Source organism: Neomonachus schauinslandi, chromosome X, assembly GCF_002201575.2.
Source record: "Neomonachus schauinslandi chromosome X, ASM220157v2, whole genome shotgun sequence".
Lineage (NCBI taxonomy): Eukaryota > Metazoa > Chordata > Mammalia > Carnivora > Phocidae > Neomonachus > Neomonachus schauinslandi.
In genome coordinates, this window is record NC_058419.1 from 37,358,036 (window position 1) to 37,377,463 (window position 19,428).

Genomic DNA, 19,428 nt, shown 5'->3' on the forward strand with positions numbered 1-19,428 from the left:
GAGAGTACAGATGGGGGGGATGGTGCAAATTGGAAGAGAAGTACTTTAACACACCAATTGTGTTTATTGTTTATCTTCTGCCTTCCATCGACTGGAACAAGTTCTAGAAAGGCACGTTTCGTTCATTGACATATTCCAAGTGCCTGGAACAGTGCCTGACTCCTAATTATGCTCAGTAAACACTTCTTGAATTAATATGTGAGTGAATTATCCCTGTCGGAATGAATGGCTCCTTCCTCCTTGCTTCCACAGCACCTGGTTTAGACCTCTCAGATGATACTCAGTGCGTCTGCTTTGAATGTGGCTTCTTCAGGAGACGCTATGGGACTGTGGATCTACTGGGACATCCACACTCCCAGTAGCGAGGGGCAAAGGGCAGAGACCTCAAGCTTTAGCTTCCGGCTCTGAACTGTGAGAAGGCACTGTAGCTCGGGAGGGGGAAGGGGGGCACGGCCTGCTCCTCCCCCACGTATGCGGTATTCTTGCAATGACAAGTGAAAAGCAAAGGATGCTTAGGAGTCAAAAAGAACAACTCTGATCGTGACATAGAATCAAAGGAATGAGAAACGCAGATTTCTCTCCCCAAGCAAAAATGATTTGTGCCTTCTCATCGCTTGCGGTTCCTGTATGGCGCTGACGAAAGTCTGGAAAATTTCCTTTAAGATGGTATTGAACGATGATGGCATAGTATTTACCTTCTTTGCAAATGAACAGGACAGGGCTTTAACCCTAAGGATCTAGAAGGTGGGAAAGAAGCTAGATGGGGACAAATGACTTCTCTAGTGCTCCTTGAATCATCCAGCAGGGGGCCTGGCCAATAATAATAATTTTACACACACACACACACACACACACACATGTGCGCACAGATTGCTGAGCCCCAACTACAGAGATTTTGATTTAATTGGTCTAGGCACTGAGATTTTAAAAAGAAAAGCTCCCCCAAGTAATTGTAACATGTGACAAAGCTTGAGAAGCACTGCCCGTGGCTTGAAATGTTTGTCACAAACTAGTAAACACCCGATGGATGGGGATGCTAAGAAATCTCTCTTTACTGGATCTTTCCCAATAGCCTAAAAACAGGTTACTACTCCCATCTTTAAACTGGAAACCTCTTCTCGACTCCACTCCTGAAAAGGATTCTCTATACTCTAAGTTCCCCACTTCCTTCTTCCTACTGTCTCGTGAACCCACTCTCATCAAGCGTTGGCTTCCTCCCACTTCTCCAAAACTGTTCTTATCAAGGTCACCAGTGACATCGCACGAGGAATCCAGGGATCAGTTCTAAATCCTCAACCCATTGGACCTATCAGCATATGTTTTCACAGCTGATCACTCACTCCTCCTTGAAATATTTTCTTCACTCTGCTTCTAGGATGCTACACTCACTTCTTCAGCCTCTTACCTCTATGGCCACTTCTTGTCAGTCTCCTTTGCTGATTTGTCCTCATCTTCCTGTCTTCTAAATATTGGTCAGTCCTAGTACCTCTTCCTCTACCACACTCAGTCCTTAAAGGATCTCGTTCAGGGTCTTAATATTTATAATATTACATTTAAAGAGGCATTTGAGTGTTGTTGTGTTTTTTTTTTTTTTTTGAGAGAGAGAGAGAGAGCGTGCATGCGTGTGAGCGGGGTGAGGGAGGGGCAGAGGAAGAGAGAGAATCTGAAGCAAGCTGCATGCCCAGCGCAGAGCCCCACATGGGGCTAGATCCAGAAATCATGACCTGAGCCAAAGTCAGGAGTCGGACACTTAACGGACTGAGCCAACCAGGCGCCCCTTGCCGTCTGTTAGGTATTTTAAACATTAACATGTCCGAAACTCAGCTCCTGATCTTCCTCCCCCAAACCTATTTCTACTGTCATCTTTCCCATCTCAGTAAATGGCAACTCTTAATTCCTTTGCTACGATCCAAAGCCTTGGAGTTTTTACCTTACATCTGATCTATCAGAAAATTGTGTCGACTCTACCTTCAAAGTTGACTGAGAATCTGACCTCCTCTCAGCACTCTGCCACCCTGGCCCAAGTCACCAGCATATCTTGCATGGGTGATTGCAATAGGGCTTCTAGCTGATGTTCTTGCGTCTGCTTTGGCCACCTTGAGTCTATTCTCAACGTAGCAACTAGAGTGATCCTATTAAAATGCAAGTTAGATGATACAGCTCTGATCAAAATCCCCCAACAGTTCACCATCTCCCCCAGAGTTAAAATCAACATCCCGAATGTGACCTTCAAAGTTCTACATGATCTGGCCCTGTTCCCTCTCTAACCCCATCTTTTTACCACTCTCCTCACTCCATCCCCTCCAGCCACACTGGTCTCTGTGCTGTTTGTTGACCACACCAGGCACCATCCCACCTTAGGGCCTTTGAACTTGCTGTTCCTTCTGCTAGGAACATTTCTCTTCCAGATATCCATGTGGCTCACTTTCTTGGTCCCTTCCAGTGTCACCTTCTTGGTGAAGTTACCCTATTCTAGACTTGCAAAGTCCACCCCCACCTTCATCACATACACTCCCTACCTCCCTCTGCTTCATCTAACATAGTCTATACTGCAAGCTAACATAGTCTATATTTTGCTTATTGATCTTGTCTAGTATCTTTCTCCCCAGCCCCTACTAAAATGTGTATTCTGTAAGGGGGATTTTTACCCTTCCTTTCTCTTTTGTTAGCTGATGTTCCCCAGAGTCTGTGACAATGTTTGGCACATAGGTGGTGCCCAATAAATACTTGTGGAAAGGATGAATGAACGAAAGTAGAGGCTAAATTCTTTAGTGATAACATTTGATTATTATGGAATAAACTAGCTCAAACCTGGGATCTCACTGCAATTTTGGATCAAGGCAGTTATCAAAGTGGTTAAAGGCATGGGTGCTAGAGTGTGACAGTCTCCATTTACAAGCTGTATGACTTTGGGCAAGTACTTAACTTTCCTGAGCCTCAGTTTCCTATTGAGACACATGCACCTCAAGTGAGACACAACATTGAAGTGATCAGCTTATCTGCAAAACGGGTCAAACATATATGAGGTATCTAAAATAGTCAAACTCACAGAAGCAGAGAGTAGAACGGTTGACAAGGGCGGAGGAGAAGGAATCAATGGGTGTAATACTTCAGTAACACAAGATGAGAAAGTTCTAGAAATCTGCAGTAGAACATCTTGCCTATAGTTAATAGTATTGCTACTATACACTTAAAAATCTGTTAAGAAGGCAGGTCTCCTGCTAAGGGTTCTTGCCCAATAGTGTTAAAAAATTTAAATTTAAAAAAAGACCCAACTAAAAAAAACCCAAATTGAAGAGCCTCGTAACTGTGAAATAAATTGATTTCTTAATTAAAACTCCCCCCAACGCACACAAAACACAGACTTTGCGAGCATGAAGAAACTAAGTACTCCAGGAGGTTCAAAACCATTAGGACCTTGGGTCTTAAGTTCGATGCCAGGTTGAATGAACATCTGTCTTAACTGGAGCTAGGTGCTTTGAGTTTATATGTGAAGTAGTGAACAATGCAGAAACTTTACCCATGATCGGGATTCAAATCTTAGCTTCATCATTATATGACCTTGACTCAGTGATTACTTAGCCCCTTTAAGACTTAATTTCCTCATCCATAAAATGGAGATAAAAACAACACCCTGCTCCTGCAGTTGCTGTGATGAGTAAATGAGATAAATCGGGCTTAGTTCAGTGTGTGGCACATATTACTATTAAAATTGTCATTATTTCAATCACCGTCATTCATTGATTTGGGCTTTCTAAATTATTATTATTATTTTTATTTGGGGTTTTAAGGAAATTCAAAGCCTAATAAATATTAAGCTGTATAAATGGGTTTTTTAAAGATTTTATTTATTTATTTGACAGAGAGAGAGAGAGAGAGAGATCACAAGTTGGCAGACAGGCAGGCAGAGGGAGAGGGAGAAGCAGGCCCCCCGCTGAGCAGGGAGCCCGATGTGGGGCTCGATCCCAGGACCCCGGGGTCATGACCTGAGCCGAAGGCAGACGCTTAACGACTGAGCCACCCAGGCGCCCCAGGCTGCGTAAATGTTTATTAATATATGAATGAATTCTAATCGGAACCAGGTTCACCAGCTTATTAACACGTACCTATAGCCCATCCGCGGACTGTTTTCTTTTGCACTTAGGAACTGCGACAAAGATACCAAATGCACCTCTCAGGAGCATCAGAGGGCAGGCAAGTGGTGAGGATCATATAGTTAGCTTTTTTTAAAAAGATATTATTTATTTATTTGTGTGCTGAGCAGGGAGCCTGACATGGAGCTTGGGATCATGACCTGAGCTGAAGGCAGATGCTTAACCGACTGAGCCACCCAGGCGCCCTTTATAGTTAGCTTTTGCATTTATGCTTCTGAAGCAGCTGAAAAATGAAAGAAATCTCTAACATTTCAGGAAAAGAGATAAGACCAAGAAAGTACAGAGAAGGATCAAATGAGAATTTTTTTTAATAACTGGAATATTTTTAATTAAACTGGAATCTATATGACATCAAATATACGTTGAGAATAGGAGAAGGGTAGGTGGAGTCCATTTTCAGCTGGAATTCTTAGTGTCTGCTCACTGTGTTAATATCCAACAGGTACACAAATGCGAAAATTGATATAAAATTCCTTTTGAAGCTGCCCTCACGATGCCCTGAGCAACTAGGGTATCTAGACAATGCAATGAAGAAATCACTTAGAACTCTGCTTGGTTACACAGTTGAAACATCTAGTTGGTTTAATTTTTCACTGCTCACCAGGTTTCTTGGGTGACAGGCAGACAAAACCCAAATTTGCATTTTTTTTTCTTTTCATTTCTTAAATCTGATATAATGCTTTTAGAAATGGAAAAGGTCATGATCAATTTGTCACACAGAAAGCAAGAGACATTTTGTACAAAACCAGGAACACCAAGCTTCAGCTTTGAGAATGAGTCTTGATGGAAAGTCAGCTGCCTCTGATTTTCGCACAATCACTTCTTTTATTTTTATTAGCAAGTGGACCTTGCATATGAGTCGCTTCTTGTCCACTTTTCCCCCAAAGGACATTATCTCATTTGCTCCTCCAAACAACTCCTTGAGATGAATGAAGTAGGTAAAACTGTGTTTTCATTTTAGAGATAAGAAAACAGAGGGAGAGAACTGGTTAGTGAATTTCAGGTCACATAGATGACAAATGATCGTGTTTAGACTAGAACCCAAATTTCTCACTGAGAGTCTGAAACTTTCACTATGCCACGGTGCTTCCTTCTGCCCTCACTGCTTTACACATTTTCCTGAACCCGTCCATCATGGTGAGCCTCATGAAAAGAAAAATTCTTCTGACAAAACTATCCAAAATTATTGGAATCTTCTAAAAGCCTCCTTAAATTAAAATATATTCGTCTTCCCAGCCTCCCACCACCTTCCCTTCTGTCTTGTCATTCCCTCCAAAACTCATAATGAAACTGCAAAATCTAATAAGGAATTTGCTTTAGGCATCAAGGGCCTTTTCTCAAATGTCTCTCTAATTTCATTGGTTCTCCCTGTTTAAAGGGTAATTCCCTAAACACAGTGTTATATTCTGGGTGGAAGGATGTTAGAAAAACCGGTGAAATCTGAATAAAGCCCAGAGTTTAGTTAGTAGTCATGTACCAGGTGTTAATCCTTTCATTTTGAAAAGTGTGTTATAGTTACATGAGACGCTAACGTGAGGGGTAACTGGGTGAAGGGTGTATGAGAGCCCTTCCGTATTGTTTTTGCAACTTGTCTGTAAATATGAAATTATTCCCAAATGAAAACCGTATTAAAATATAATTGCAAGGTACAGTAACTGAAATAAACCTGTGGTATATCTCACCTGGAACCATATATCCATATATGTATATGGTTTATCATTATTAGTACCATATTTTTACTTTCCTCTCTACTTTATGTAACTCCCATGTTGGTAGGCAGTGGAGGAGGTGAATCAAGAAAAGAAAAATAGTCTCCAAAAATAATTTTCAACCTCGCTTTCTCCTTTGAAACACCTACCCAGCTGCCAGCAAATGTTTCTTGGAGCTGTAAGCACATGGCATCAGCCTGAAGAATAAGCTTTGTATTGACATTGGAAGTTAAAGGAGTAGAAAGCTGCCCACTGATTCAAGAAGATAAACAGTGAGTATCACATACCCTCCCACCTGCCAACAGGCTGCCTGATCTTTTCCCTAAATCAAAGTTCATAAGCCATACACTGATGGCTTGAAAGGGGAGAAGATTCTCAAAGCAAACCCCGTCTTTAAAGAAATTTGTAAACCATATAAACCACCTTCCTTCTTCTTATGAACACCCTTCGCACCCAGAAGCCCCGGTAAAATTCTTCATTTCCAGCAGGCTGCCTCTGAGTGGCACTTGTCAGGATCATGAGGTACGGGGTTGTGACAGAGAAAGGGAAATATGCTAAGAAATCTAGATTGGAATTGCGTTGGCACTAAGGCTACTAATGGTACTATTGAGCCAGGAACCACATTCTTTCTGAAACTTTCTCCACCCCACCTCTCCTGTCTTTTGAGCAAAACTATCAGGAGAAAGAGGAGGAGAAAAGAGGCTAAGGGATATATCGTGTTTTTACCATAGAGACAATGCTCCTACAAAACAAGTCCTTTGAGATGTTCTCTCTTTTTTTTTAAAGATTTATTTATTTATTTATTTTAGAGAGAGAGAACACGCGAGAGGGGGCAGAGGGAGAGAGAGAAAGAATCCTCAAGCGGACTACCTGCTGAGCGTGGAGCCTGACACGGGGCTCGATCCCAGGACCCTGAGATCATGAACTGAGCCGAAATCAAGAGCCGGCTGCTCAACTGACTGAGCCACCCAGGTGCCCCTCTTTCTTTCTTTTTTTTTTTAAGTGAAATTATGGGCATTTATATTTATTGTGATTACAGATATATTTGGATGTATTTCTATCACCCTTTTTTGCATCTTTTCTTTTTTTTTAAGTTTTTATTTAAATTCCAGTTAGTTAACAGATAGTGTAATATTAGTTTTGGGTATACAATATAGTGATTCAACACTCCCGTGTGACACCCGGTGCTCATCACAAGTGCCCTCCTTAATCCCCATCACCTATTTAACCCATTCCCCCACCCCCGTTCCCTCTGGTAACCTTCAGTTTATTCTTTAGAGTGAAGAGTCCGTTTCCTGGTTTGTCTCTCTCTCTTTTTTCCCCTTTGCTCATTTGTTTTGTTTCTTAAATTCCACATATAGTGAAATTATATGGTATTTGTCTTTCTCTGACTGACTTATTTGGCTTAGCATAATAGTCTCTAGCTCCATCCATGTTGTTGCAAATGGCCAGATTTCATTCTTTTTTATGGCTGAGTAATATTCCATTGTATATATTACCCCCTCTTCTTTATCTATTCATCAGTCGATGGACACTTGCCTGTTTCCATAATTTGGCTATTGTAGACAGTGCTGCTATAAATATCAGGGTGCACGTATCCCTTTGAAGTAGTGGTTTTGCATTCTTTGGGTAAATAACTAGTAGTGCAATTGCCAGATCATAAGGTAGTTTTATTTTTAACTTTTCAAGGAATCTCCATACTGTTTTCCAGAGTGGCTGCACCAGTTTGCATTCAGTACCTGGGCTCAGCTGCAGGGAGCCATCCTGACCCAACCCTCCTCCTCAGACAGCTTCTTTTGACCATTGAGTGTCATGCTTAGGGTTTTATTAGCTAAAAGCCTTCGAGGAGCATCTGGGTGGCTCAGTCAGTTAAGCGTCTAACTCTTGATTTCCACACAGGTCATGATCTCAGAGTTGTGAGATTGAGCCCCACGTTGGGTTCTTCTGTTTCTTCCTCTCCCTCTGCCCCTCTCCCCCACCCCATCCCCACTTACCCACGTGCCCTCTCTCTTTAAAAATTAAAAATTAAAAAAAGCCTTTGAGTTTGTATCTGCATAATTCTTGATGTATTACCCAACGTGTGTTTTCCTTCTAGGCATTTCCTTTTATTCCATTACCCTTCCCCCATTCAGGCTGATTCATTCAGAATCAGCATCCATTGCCTCAGAGTAGGGACATCACAGGATAAGTAATGGGAGAAAGAAAGAAAAGAGTCAATTGTTGGCTTTTAGAGCTCAAATACCTATCAGTGTGAGCCTGGATGAATAAGCTGTGATATCTTCCCAGGGTAGAATATCGTACAGCCATCAAAATGAATGATCTAGAGTCCCACACAATGTTGATGAAGTTAGCAATATGATACTAGGTGAAGAAAATGAAGTCCTGAAAGACTTTCATAAGACTTGATACCCCTTTAATAAAATTAAAAACAACCATGACTTTAAATATGACTTTTTGTAAGATATGTAGATGCAATAAAATGATATAAAAAGAAAGCAAGAGAGTGATAAGCATGGGACTCAGGATAATGGTTACATCAGGTAGGGGGAGTAGGGGGAGGAAGGGGTAAGCTTCTAGCTTTCTAGTCTGTGCTTTGAATGGGCCATTCTGAGTGTCTATCACAATTATTAAAGATAAATATCTAGCTAACTCAAAGGGGGTCATGTGTGGACCGATGATGAGGGTGTATCTCGAAACAAGGATTATGATGAATCCATTTCTTCCAAATGGGGGAGTCAGGGAGTCAGCAAGGAGCCCCGAGTGGAGGTTCTGTGTCTGACACTTCACTAAGAGGAGTTCTGGGGGCAGGAGGAACCGTGGGCTTCCCAACTAGTTTAGAGAACCCAAGAGGAGACTGATCTTGTGGGCTTAGGAAGGACACAGAAGTAATTACCCACAGCTCAGAGGTATGTGGGATCAGAAGAAGTGACTACAGATGGGCCTGAGGTAGCCCCACTGAATTTCCTGCAGCTGCAAAGGGACAGAGAGGACAATGCTGTGACCCATGGGTCCAAGGAGCGTGGACTTTAAGAGAGAGTTGGACATGGAGGAGCCCCATGGCAGGGAAGAAGGGACAATGCAACAGTGACCTGCTTGAATCCACAGCCAAGGACCAGGCAGAAGGCCTCAAATGCCAGCAGATTCTGGTATTTCCCCCCCACCAACCCCACACACGCATCCCCTCAACCCCATTTGGGGCAAACTCTGGAAGCTCCTCAGAACTTAGATACAACTCTGGAGAAAGGGGAGGGACCCGAAATGACTGGGAGGACCAGAAGTGCCTAAGCGTGAGAGTCTACCAAGGGCTTGAAGGAAGACTTGACATAGACATTAGGTTGTGTTAAGAAGATTTCTTACACAACTGAGCTTGTGGCCTAGGATATGCAACCCCTGCATGGATTTGCTGTCCAGTCAATCCCAATGGCTACCCAGGAATATGAGATATGGCAGCAAAGCATGCCGATTAGCCTGGTCTTTGTGCCGTAACTGGCTGTGTGAACTTTGGCAAATCTCTGGACCTCAGTCTCATTTATATAAAATAAGACTGGTGCCTAGAACCTAGGTCAAACTCTGACCTTGCCAGTAGCTCACTGCGTGACCTTGGATGCATCTTTTTCCTTCTCTGGGTTTCTGGTTCCTCATCCATAATACAAGGGAAATAGATGAAGTCTACCCCTACCTCTTCAGCTCCAACCATCTATAACTGAACTTTCCTATGGGCTTCTTTGGACTTCAGATGCACTAGACACAACTAATATTCTCTGGTTTCACTAACTATTAATGTGAAGATAATTCTTGCTTTCTTCTAAAACGTTTAGAGCCAAACTGGGTTTATAGAGGGTCATTTATCCAAATCTATAGCCTGTGACTCAGGTGGCCTGAAACAGCTGAGATGTTAATATTTAACCATGAATAACCAGCAGGATTCCTCTACAGAGCTAAATACAGTCCCTTTTTGTTATTTTTCTAAATATTATTGGCTTGGCTGTCTCTGCTTGAGAACAGTTTCTAGGGTCATGAACACAATCAGACAGCCCTCCTCTCCTACAGCTACCTCTAAAGAGGGACGGTGGGTCTATTTATTATTTTAGGAGTCTGTGTATTATTTTTGGCCCCCTGCCTATTTTATTTATTTGCCTGTGAAACACCATGAAGATGGGGAGGTGGGCAGAATGAGGCATGGTGGGCACTGATCTGGTGAGCTAGGAATCTGGGGATAGGGGAGCCAGGGGATTCACTGTCAGGGGGGATGGGGAAAAGGAAGAGAGGCAGTGATCATACCAAGCCACGTGTAGACAAACGGCCTACCATCGTGAACACACGGACGCACGGATGGGTAGGATAGTGAGGGGTTCAGAGCACAGACCTCAGATTCAGATAGACATGGGTCTGAGTCTTGAGTTTCTAGCTGTGCAAGCTTCCTGACTTGTAAAAGATGGGAGGATAGTAAAATAACAGTGCCTCCCTCATACGGTAGGTCGGAGGCCAAAATAAAAGAAGACGTGTAAGCATACTTACTTAGTATTATGCCCAACATGCAATGAGTACCTAGTAAATAATAGTGGCCTGATTATTTTTTAAAAGATTTTATTTATTTATTTATTTATTTATTTATTTATTTATTTATTTGAGAGAGAGAGTGAGTGAGAGAGAGAGAACACGAGCAGGGGGAGTGGGAGAGGGAGAAGCAGACTCCCCGCTGAGCAAGGAGCCCAATGCGGGGCTTGATCTCCGGACTCCAGGATCATGACCTGAGCCGAAGGCAGACGCTTAACTGACTGAGCCACCCGGGCGCCCCAAGAGTGGCCTGGTTATGAAGAATGAATCGCAAGTCCACAGAATGCCCAAACGAGAAGGGACCCCTGAGATCATGTACCTCAGTCCTTTGATGGTATAGATGAAGATGCCGAGACCCAGAGAGGTAAAGGAACTTGTCTGAGGGCACACAGAGCTAGCTAATGACAGCACCAGGACCGCGGCCTGGTCTCCCAAAGTCAGCTTCTGAGATCTTTCACCCCACGGCACTAATCTACACAACTTGCCAGAATTGTGATGAGGCTCGCTTCGCTCTTCTGTGTCCCGTCACCCTCCTTTCCCCATTCGGGTCTGAGTCCAAAAGCCTGGGCAGATCTCAGGCCCTTGGAGCCCGCCTGTCCTGAGGGAAGCTCAGGGCCAAAAAGAGCGGCAAGAGCAGCTTCCTCGGCAGCCAGAACTGGTTTCTCCTGTGCACACCTCGGGCCAGGCCCTGTACCGGATGCCTCGCTCTCTACCCAGGCAGCCTGCAGCAGTGGCGGGTGTTCCTGGCTTCAGGGCTGCCCTTACCAGTGAAACACCCTGTTGTTTTTCTCCGGAAGATCACGGGGTGCTTTTTCTCCATTCAGTTTCTTCTCACTACCGCCAGCAATAGAGATGCCATTTTGTGATGCACTTCGGGTGATATCCGAAGTAGTGAGTTCCTGGCCCAGCATGGGCAGATAACCACGTGAAGGCCCACGAGTGCTGGGCACTGAAAGCCTTCTGCGGTCCCAGCCATGAACCCTTTGGCTGTGGACTGTGTGGAGAGTCCCGGGGTCCCGGGTGGGGGGAGGCAGGAGTGGTAGAGGCTGCAGGGGACCCTCAGGGAAGCCTTGGACGGCGGCAGTTTCCCCAGCGTCGAGGAAGTATTTCACTCCTCGAACAACGGTACAACCGTACCAGAGCCAAGTGCAAAATGTCAGCCTGGGTGTACTCAGGTAGGACTTTAGGCCCGGGGTTAACGGGGGTGGGGGGTGCCAGCCAGAGCTGGGCCTGGCTCTCTAGAAGCCCACGTGGTAGACAACTGTGCCCACGCCAGGCTTCCAAGACAGCTGGGCAGAAGCGTGAAACCCCAATCTGCTGGCGACAGCAGTGCGTTCATTATTCCCAAGGCTGAGGAGGCTCCTTGCGGCCCCCACCTCGGCCTTCAAGGGCTTCACCTGACAAACAAGTCAGGAGCCTTTAGACATCGCGCCCGCTACTTTTGGGACGGGCTGTCTTTTTTTTTTTTTTTTTTTTTTTGGCAAGGGATGGATCTAGCATTGTGGTTTTTTTTTTTTAAAGATTTTATTTATTTATTTGAGACAGAGAGAATGAGAGACAGAGAGCATGAGAGGGAGAAGCAGACTCCTGCCGAGCAGGGAGCCCGATGCGGGACTCGATCCAGGGACTCCAGGATCATGACCTGAGCCGAAGGCAGTCGCTTAACCAACTGAGCCACCCAGGCGCCCTAGCATTGTTTTGAATAGGAACTGAAGGGAAAGATGCTTGCTCCGCGGACACCAATATTTTTTTTAACCCCGATGATCTGCCGTGTAGTCACTCTCCTTCTCATCTTACGTGGTGAGGCATTCCAAGAAACTGCGGGAGCACTGGATCTCGAAGTGACTCTCCAAAGGCATATTTAGCCCATGTTGTTTTGAAGAAAAAAAAAAAAAAGTCGAGCTTGTCAAATGGGCTGCCTGAAGATGATAATTAAATTAAATGAAATTAATCCCAAGAACTACTATTATGGGATTGGCTGATTACATAGGTAGCTAAGACCCACTAACTACCATTTTCCCTGCTGGACTCAAAAAACGGCATTTTTGTTATGTACGAAGAAGTAGTAAGAGGGGGCACAGCCCTGTCCACAGAAGGAACTCCTCTTTACATGTAGCGCAAATCGAGGGGCAGGACAGAGTCCCCGAGTGTATGCTCTGGTCTGATTGCCCGCCCCCCCCCCCCGCCCCCGCTCGGCCCCGAATGCTCCTTGCTGTTCTGTGCCACAATTAATCAAGCTTTCTAGGTTTTAGTTAATTTCAGGACCCCAATAAATTGGTTTGTACTGGCATTAGTCCAGCCCTGCTAATTTCACAGCCGTGTGCTTGGAAACTGCTGCAAGTTTGCACAGGACTTAGCAAGCAGGGAGCGGGGGCCGAAAGCATAAAAGAAACTCTTGTTTGGTTTAAGTTCCATTAATATTGGGGAAAGCTGAACTCTAAGTGACAGAAAAACATGGTTGAGCACACGGACTTGGTAGCTGAGAGTGGGTTTCTCTGGGTTCTTTGTACCCTCCCCCAACTCATGGTGGATTTGAAAACAGTAAAATTAAATAAACCCAAACCTTAGTTTGACATTTCTCTTTGTCTGATTGTTCTCGAGTTTTTGTCTCTGATTTCACAAGAGTCCCTTGAGGAATAAGCACTGGAGCCCATAATCTAGTAAAAGGTTCATTTGGGTTTCAGCTTTTTATTTTTAAAGATATGATTCTTGGAGTTTTTTTTTTTTTTTTTCAATTACAGGCAGCTTTTATGACTGAGAGGTTACTGGGGAAATTCAAAAGCAGCGAGAGGAGGGGTCTCTAATGAGAGCAGACATTTGGGGCTGCCCGTGTAAATTAGCTGCTATGGAGAAGTAACCCCAACTACCAAATCTTTCTGGCTTCCAGAGGCTCAGCGATGTCTCTGACACTTGGCTTCTAGAATGCCCTGCAGCCAGAGAAACACAGGTTGGAAGGGGCCAATAGGCTGAGTGAATAGGCACCTGGGATAGGATCTGACAAGGACTGCTTGAACTTGAAGGAATCCGAGAGATCAGAGAGTTCCACTCTTGCATTTTACAGATGGGAAAACTGAGGCCCACGGGAGGCAGAAGGCTGGGATACGACCTCTCTGAGGCAGAGACAGGACTAGAGCCAAGAGTCCTAGTTCTCAGGTCAAGGATCAGGCCGGGTTCTGCTGTTCCTCTTGTGTCAAGAACATCATATTGTCTCCAACATGAAGAGGGGAAAAAAAGACGTGGACACTTGGTTATAGGGCCAACGTGCGAGTGGCTGTTTAGATTTTCAGATTGTCTTGGCGAAACCCTCTGGACGTGCAGATTCCTTGCTAGGTTTTAAAATGATCTAAACACAGAGAAAACTGGAGATGAGTGTTCGACTCTGTCTACATGATGCCTAAACAGACAGTTGATTCAGTCAAAAAATATTATTCATGTTGCTGGTTTGGCAAACGGTATCAGTTGGTGGACTGAATCTTTTACTTTTTAACTCCTTGAGAGGCAGTATGGGGTGGGAAAAAAAGCCATAGACTGGCTGTCAGAGAACCTGGCTTCCAGACCCAGTAGAACCACTTATACCCCGCCCCGCCCCCACCTCCCCGAGCCCCGGGCCTTAGTTTCTCCCTTTCTAAATTAGTCGGGTTTGGACTAAGTTGTCTCTAAGATGCCTTAGAATTTTTGTCTTCGAGGGTACTATTGTATATATACTCAGTCATTTTCCAGTATGGGATGGGAGAGGGTGATATCCCTGCTTGCGGTCTTTGCCATCTGCGAATCTGCACGAGGTCAGCAGCCCTGCATTTCTAGTGTGAGAAGAGCTTTCTGGATGTAATTCCCAGCCTATTTCCATTTCACTCCCAATGTGGCTTCTAAACAGGCAGCTCACTGCTCTCCCTGGTCCCCTCCCTTCGGCTTCTTCCCCTCGAGAGAAAAGGAGTCCAGTATTCAGTTGACAGGAAGGACTCAGACAGCAGTCCTGTCAGGAGGGCCTGTACTTGGTCATGTGACCTCATCAGGCTAGTGCCAACCCTTCATCAGCCCACACCTCCCTCCCAGATCACCCATGCCCAAACGCTGCATAATTGGCCTGTGGGATTTTTAAAAAGAGGTAGGGAATAAGGAAGTAGTGTTGACTTAATGATGGGTTCCATGTCAGGTGTTGAATCCGACTCTTTCTGGTTGATTTCTGACTCTTAGCCTGGGAACAAGAGCTCCTGGCTTCTGTCCCCTGACCATCCCATTTACTCGCTGAAGCTTTTCTGAGTGGATTCAAGCCAGTGGTGTTCTGGCGCCAGCTCTCACCAGCTTGTGAGAGGCAACCGGACACATCTCTCCCTGACTCCACACTCAGGGGCAACCCATCAGTAGTTTGAGATCGGCCATGTTGGTTGGGGATATTTACATCACAGAAACCGGAAATTGCTACAAATCAGGATTTTTTTTTTTCTTCCCAGGGAGCCAGTTATTACACAGTTATCACTGTACAGCGTGGTTCAAACCCAAGTGCCTCGAGGGGCTAGAAAAGTCCTCTGAGTGACTAGGACAGGGCTTCCGGTAACAACGGGAACACAGTCGGGAGCGATGGGCACCGTGACAATTGGTGAGCACACATACTGTGTTAAGAGCAGCAGTAAATACTCTTCTTCCAGCCTATGTTACAGGGCAGAGAGGTCAGCCCCACATTGCCAGCAATTCCAATTTTTCAAGAGGAACCGGAAATCAAGGTTTTTGTGTGAAATCTCCGAAAGATGAAGATTAAAGATGGTTTAGAACCAATTCAAAATTTGGAAAAAAAAAAAAAAATCCCTCTTCAATCCAGGCAAAACCTGCGGGCTGGCTCTCCTGGACCTTGGGGTCAGCAGTTTGCCATCTTGGCTCTCTGGACCCTCTGTTTCCTGCTCTTATTCCCTGGGTTAGATCTCTGATGCTGAGGGGCCGGTATCCCACCCGAATGAAAAGCAAACTTGCATTCCTCGTGAACTGAAGGAACAAGGGAATTTCAGATCTGAGAGTATCCAGGTGGCTTCTTGTGATTCTACTCTGACTACTGTCCTGTTTCTAGCCCATGTGTCATGAAGCTACAGAAGAGGATGTCAGGCCCAAATGTGCTTCTAACGTTTTACAATGTTTTCCTGGCACGTTTTATGACAATACCCAGCGCTCGTGCACCTGTGTGTGAGGAGAGCATGTCTTCCATTTTGGCATCAGCCTCTTAACTGTTCCACTGGAAGGCATGCTGGCACTCTACTCTCCAACTCACTCCCTGCCTAGAACAGGGTGGGAAATTGGGCTAATTATTGGTTTTCTCTTCCTGTTTTTATCCCCACTCTCTTCTAAAGACAGGCAAACTGAAGCTTGAGTAGCTAATAGAGGATTTTACTGAATGGGGAATAACTCTCACATTTGGACTCAGTGGATGGGGGCGGGGAGGGAAGAGTGAGGATGGAAACAACTAATGAGTGCCTACTGTATGTCAGGCATCATGTCAGGCACTGAATCTCCATCGCAACGTTCTTGTCCTCCCCTTTTTACATATAAGGAAGCAGACTCCAAAGAGGTAGATGACTTGGTGGGATTCAAATTCAGGTACGCTTGATTCTAAAAGCTTTGGTTCTTTTGAGTGCATCATGCCACCTCCCCGAGGAGAGCTAGATGCTGTGGTCAAGACAATGAGATAATCACTTCTGTTCGTTCTCTTGAAAAAATACTAGTGGATAGTTCTGCTACCTTGCTTTAGAATAAAGACAGATAACCTGGGATGTTCCTGGTGGTTCTAGGGAACTGTGGGGACCCGGGAGGTCCTACAGTAAGCTCTCTCAGCCAAGGCAGTCTAAAGCAATTAAAGGTTCCATAGCAATAGAGCTTCCAGAAAGACGGCTTCTATCCCACCATGTTGCATTTTTCTATGCACAATATAACACTTGGACATATTATATCTCCAGTGTGTTTTAATGACATCCCTGGTTAACGAGTTTTACACACCTCTGTAAGACTACTCAAAAATGTAGTTAAACGATATGAAACAAACCTCTGATCAGAAGTGGGTGTATGTTATGCTCTGTCCTTTCAACTCATTCATGGTAATTGTGGGCATCCTACAATTTTGGATGAAGGAATGCACCCTCTTTCGTTTTTTGGATATTTACTATAATCCTGCACACTATGATGAGCTTACCATGGATTTTAAAATAAATATGTTCCATGAAATTTTCTATAAGCCAAATCTTGCCTTCTTGATGGCCTTTATGATAAACCTGAAAATATGTTCCTTGGAAGTGTTTCATTTAAAATATTTCCACAAATATCTTAAAATCACTTAAAAGGAAAATCATTTCTATAAAAACGTTGTCAGATACAATACAAAGCACCAATAAAAAAATACCTTGGGTTCTCTTTGTGGGATATAAGCATAAATGGAAAATGACAGCTTAACTAACAATAATACACTGAACAAAAAAAAAATAACCCATAACTACTTCTATTAACTCGGTTTCTGAGATTCTATAAAGCTACTCTCTCTGTTCACTTCTGTGGTTTTCTAAAATTCTAGGAAACAGAATTGTTTTTACTGGTGGTATCAGTCAGGATTGGCCAGGTTAGGCTGCAAAAATAAGCAACCTTCAAATCCCAGAAGCTTAATTCACAAAGTTCCATTTTTTTAAAGATTTTTATGTATTTATTCATGAGTGGCAGAGGCAGAAGGAGAATTGGGCTCCCCGTGGAGCAGGGAGCCCGATGCAGGACTCGATCCCAGGACCCTGGGATCACAACCTGAGCTGAAGGCAGATGCTTAACCAACCGAGCCACCCAGGCGTCCAACATAAAGTTCCATTTATTACTCACTTCAGATATCCAAAATGAGTCCGTTGCGGGCTGTATTCATCTTAGTCATTCAAAAACCCGGGCTTCATTTGAATACATGGATTCGGGATTCCTGTGGTGGTGGGAAGGGAATGGGGTACATCATGCATTGGCTCTTAAAGTTTCCACCCAGAAGTGACACATCACTTTTGCTCAGATTTCAATGGCCAAAGCAAATCAGATGGCCACACTCAACCCCGAATAGGGAAGAGGGGTAAAATTTGACCATGAACCTGAAAGGAGGAAAGCTGGAAATACCAGATGAACCACACCAATGACAACCAATTTTGTACTCTAGCACTTTTTAGAAATGACTAGCAGGAAGAAAATATAATAAAGAGACAAAGATTTAGTAACAAACAAGCATATAGGCAAGTAATAAAGAGGCTCATATTAAAATATAGCTTAAGGGCCCTAAAAGGTTTGTAGAGTGATGTGTCAACTTTTAAATATTGAATTAAGTATCCGATTAATACAAACTCTAGGTCAGTCTGATTTTCTGTATAAAGACACAAACCTGTACTATAATACATTTCTCATCAATCTTTATGGGTCTTGCCATTGTTTGGAAAGGTAATCAAATAACCTGAGTTTTCCAAGTTCAAATGGGACAAGAAGCATTTAAAAGGCTAAAACTTGTATTATCAGAACAGTGTTCAGTTTTATTCATTCTGGATACCTCTACTTTCTTTTTTTTTTTTAAAGATTTTATTTATTTATTTGAGAGAGAGAGAATGAGAGAGAGCACATGAGAGGGGGGAGGGTCAGAGGGAGAAGCAGACTCCCCGCCGAGCAGGGAGCCCGATGCGGGACTCGATCCCGGGACTCCAGGATCATGACCTGAGCCGAAGGCAGTCGCTTAACCGACTGAGCCACCCAGGCGCCCCCTGAATACCTCTACGTTCATATTCATTTCTGCCATTTGTGACAACACGGATGGACCTTGAGGGCATTATGCTAAGTGAAATAAGTCAGAGAGAGAAAGACAAATACTGTATAATCTCAATTCTATGTGGAATCTAAAAAAAAAAGCCAAACTCAGAAACCGAGTAGAATGGTGGTTGCCAGGGACCTAGAGGTGGGGGAAATGGGGAGATGTTGGTTAAAGGGTACAAACTTAAAGTTATAAGATGAACAAGTTCTGGGGGTATATTGTACAACATGGTGACTCTAGTTAATAATATTGTATGATATACTTGAAAGTTGCTAAGAGAGCTCTTAAATGTTCTTACCACATACAAAATTTGTGATTATGTGAGCTGATGGATGTGTTAACTAACCTTATTATGATAATAATTTCACAGTATATAAATATATCAAATTCTCATGTTGCCCACCTTAAACTTATACAGTGTTATATGTCAATTATATCTCAATAAAGCTGGAAAAAAATAAAATGAGTATGAGTTCTTCAATACACAGTATTGTGACACACACTAGCAACAAACACTGGAAACCAAAATCAAAAACACAATAACATTATGTTGTACACCTGAAAAGAATGTGACATTGTGTGTCAACTATATTTCAATCAATAAATTAAAAAAAATCATAATAACATTTACAATTACTCCAAAGAAAATAAGATATGTACGTATGAACCGAACAAAACACATATAGGATCTATATGCTGGAAACTACAAAGCATGATGTATGAAATTAAAGAAGACCTAAGAAATGGAGAGACACTGTGTTCATGGATTGGAAAGATGGAACACATGAAAATTGTCAATTCTCGCCAAATTCATCTATAAATATAAAACAATTTTGATCCAGGGGCGCCTGGGTGGCTCAGTCATTAAGCATCTGCCTTCGGCTCAGGTCATGGTCCCAGGGTCCTGGGATCGAGCCCCGCATCGGGCTCCCTGCTCCGCGGGGAACCTGCTTCTCCCTCTCCCACTCCCGCTGCTTGTGTTCCCTCTCTCGCTATATCTCTCTCTGTCAAATAAATAAAATCTTTAAAAAAATTTTTTTTGATCCAAATATGAGCATGTTTTTTATAGACATAGATAAGCTTATTCTAAAATTATACAGGAAGGTACAGGACCCAGAAGAGCTAAAACAGTCTTCACAAGGAAGAAAAAAGTGGGAGGAACCACTCTACTTGATATTAAAGCCTCTATGTGACTACAGTAATTAAGGACATGTGT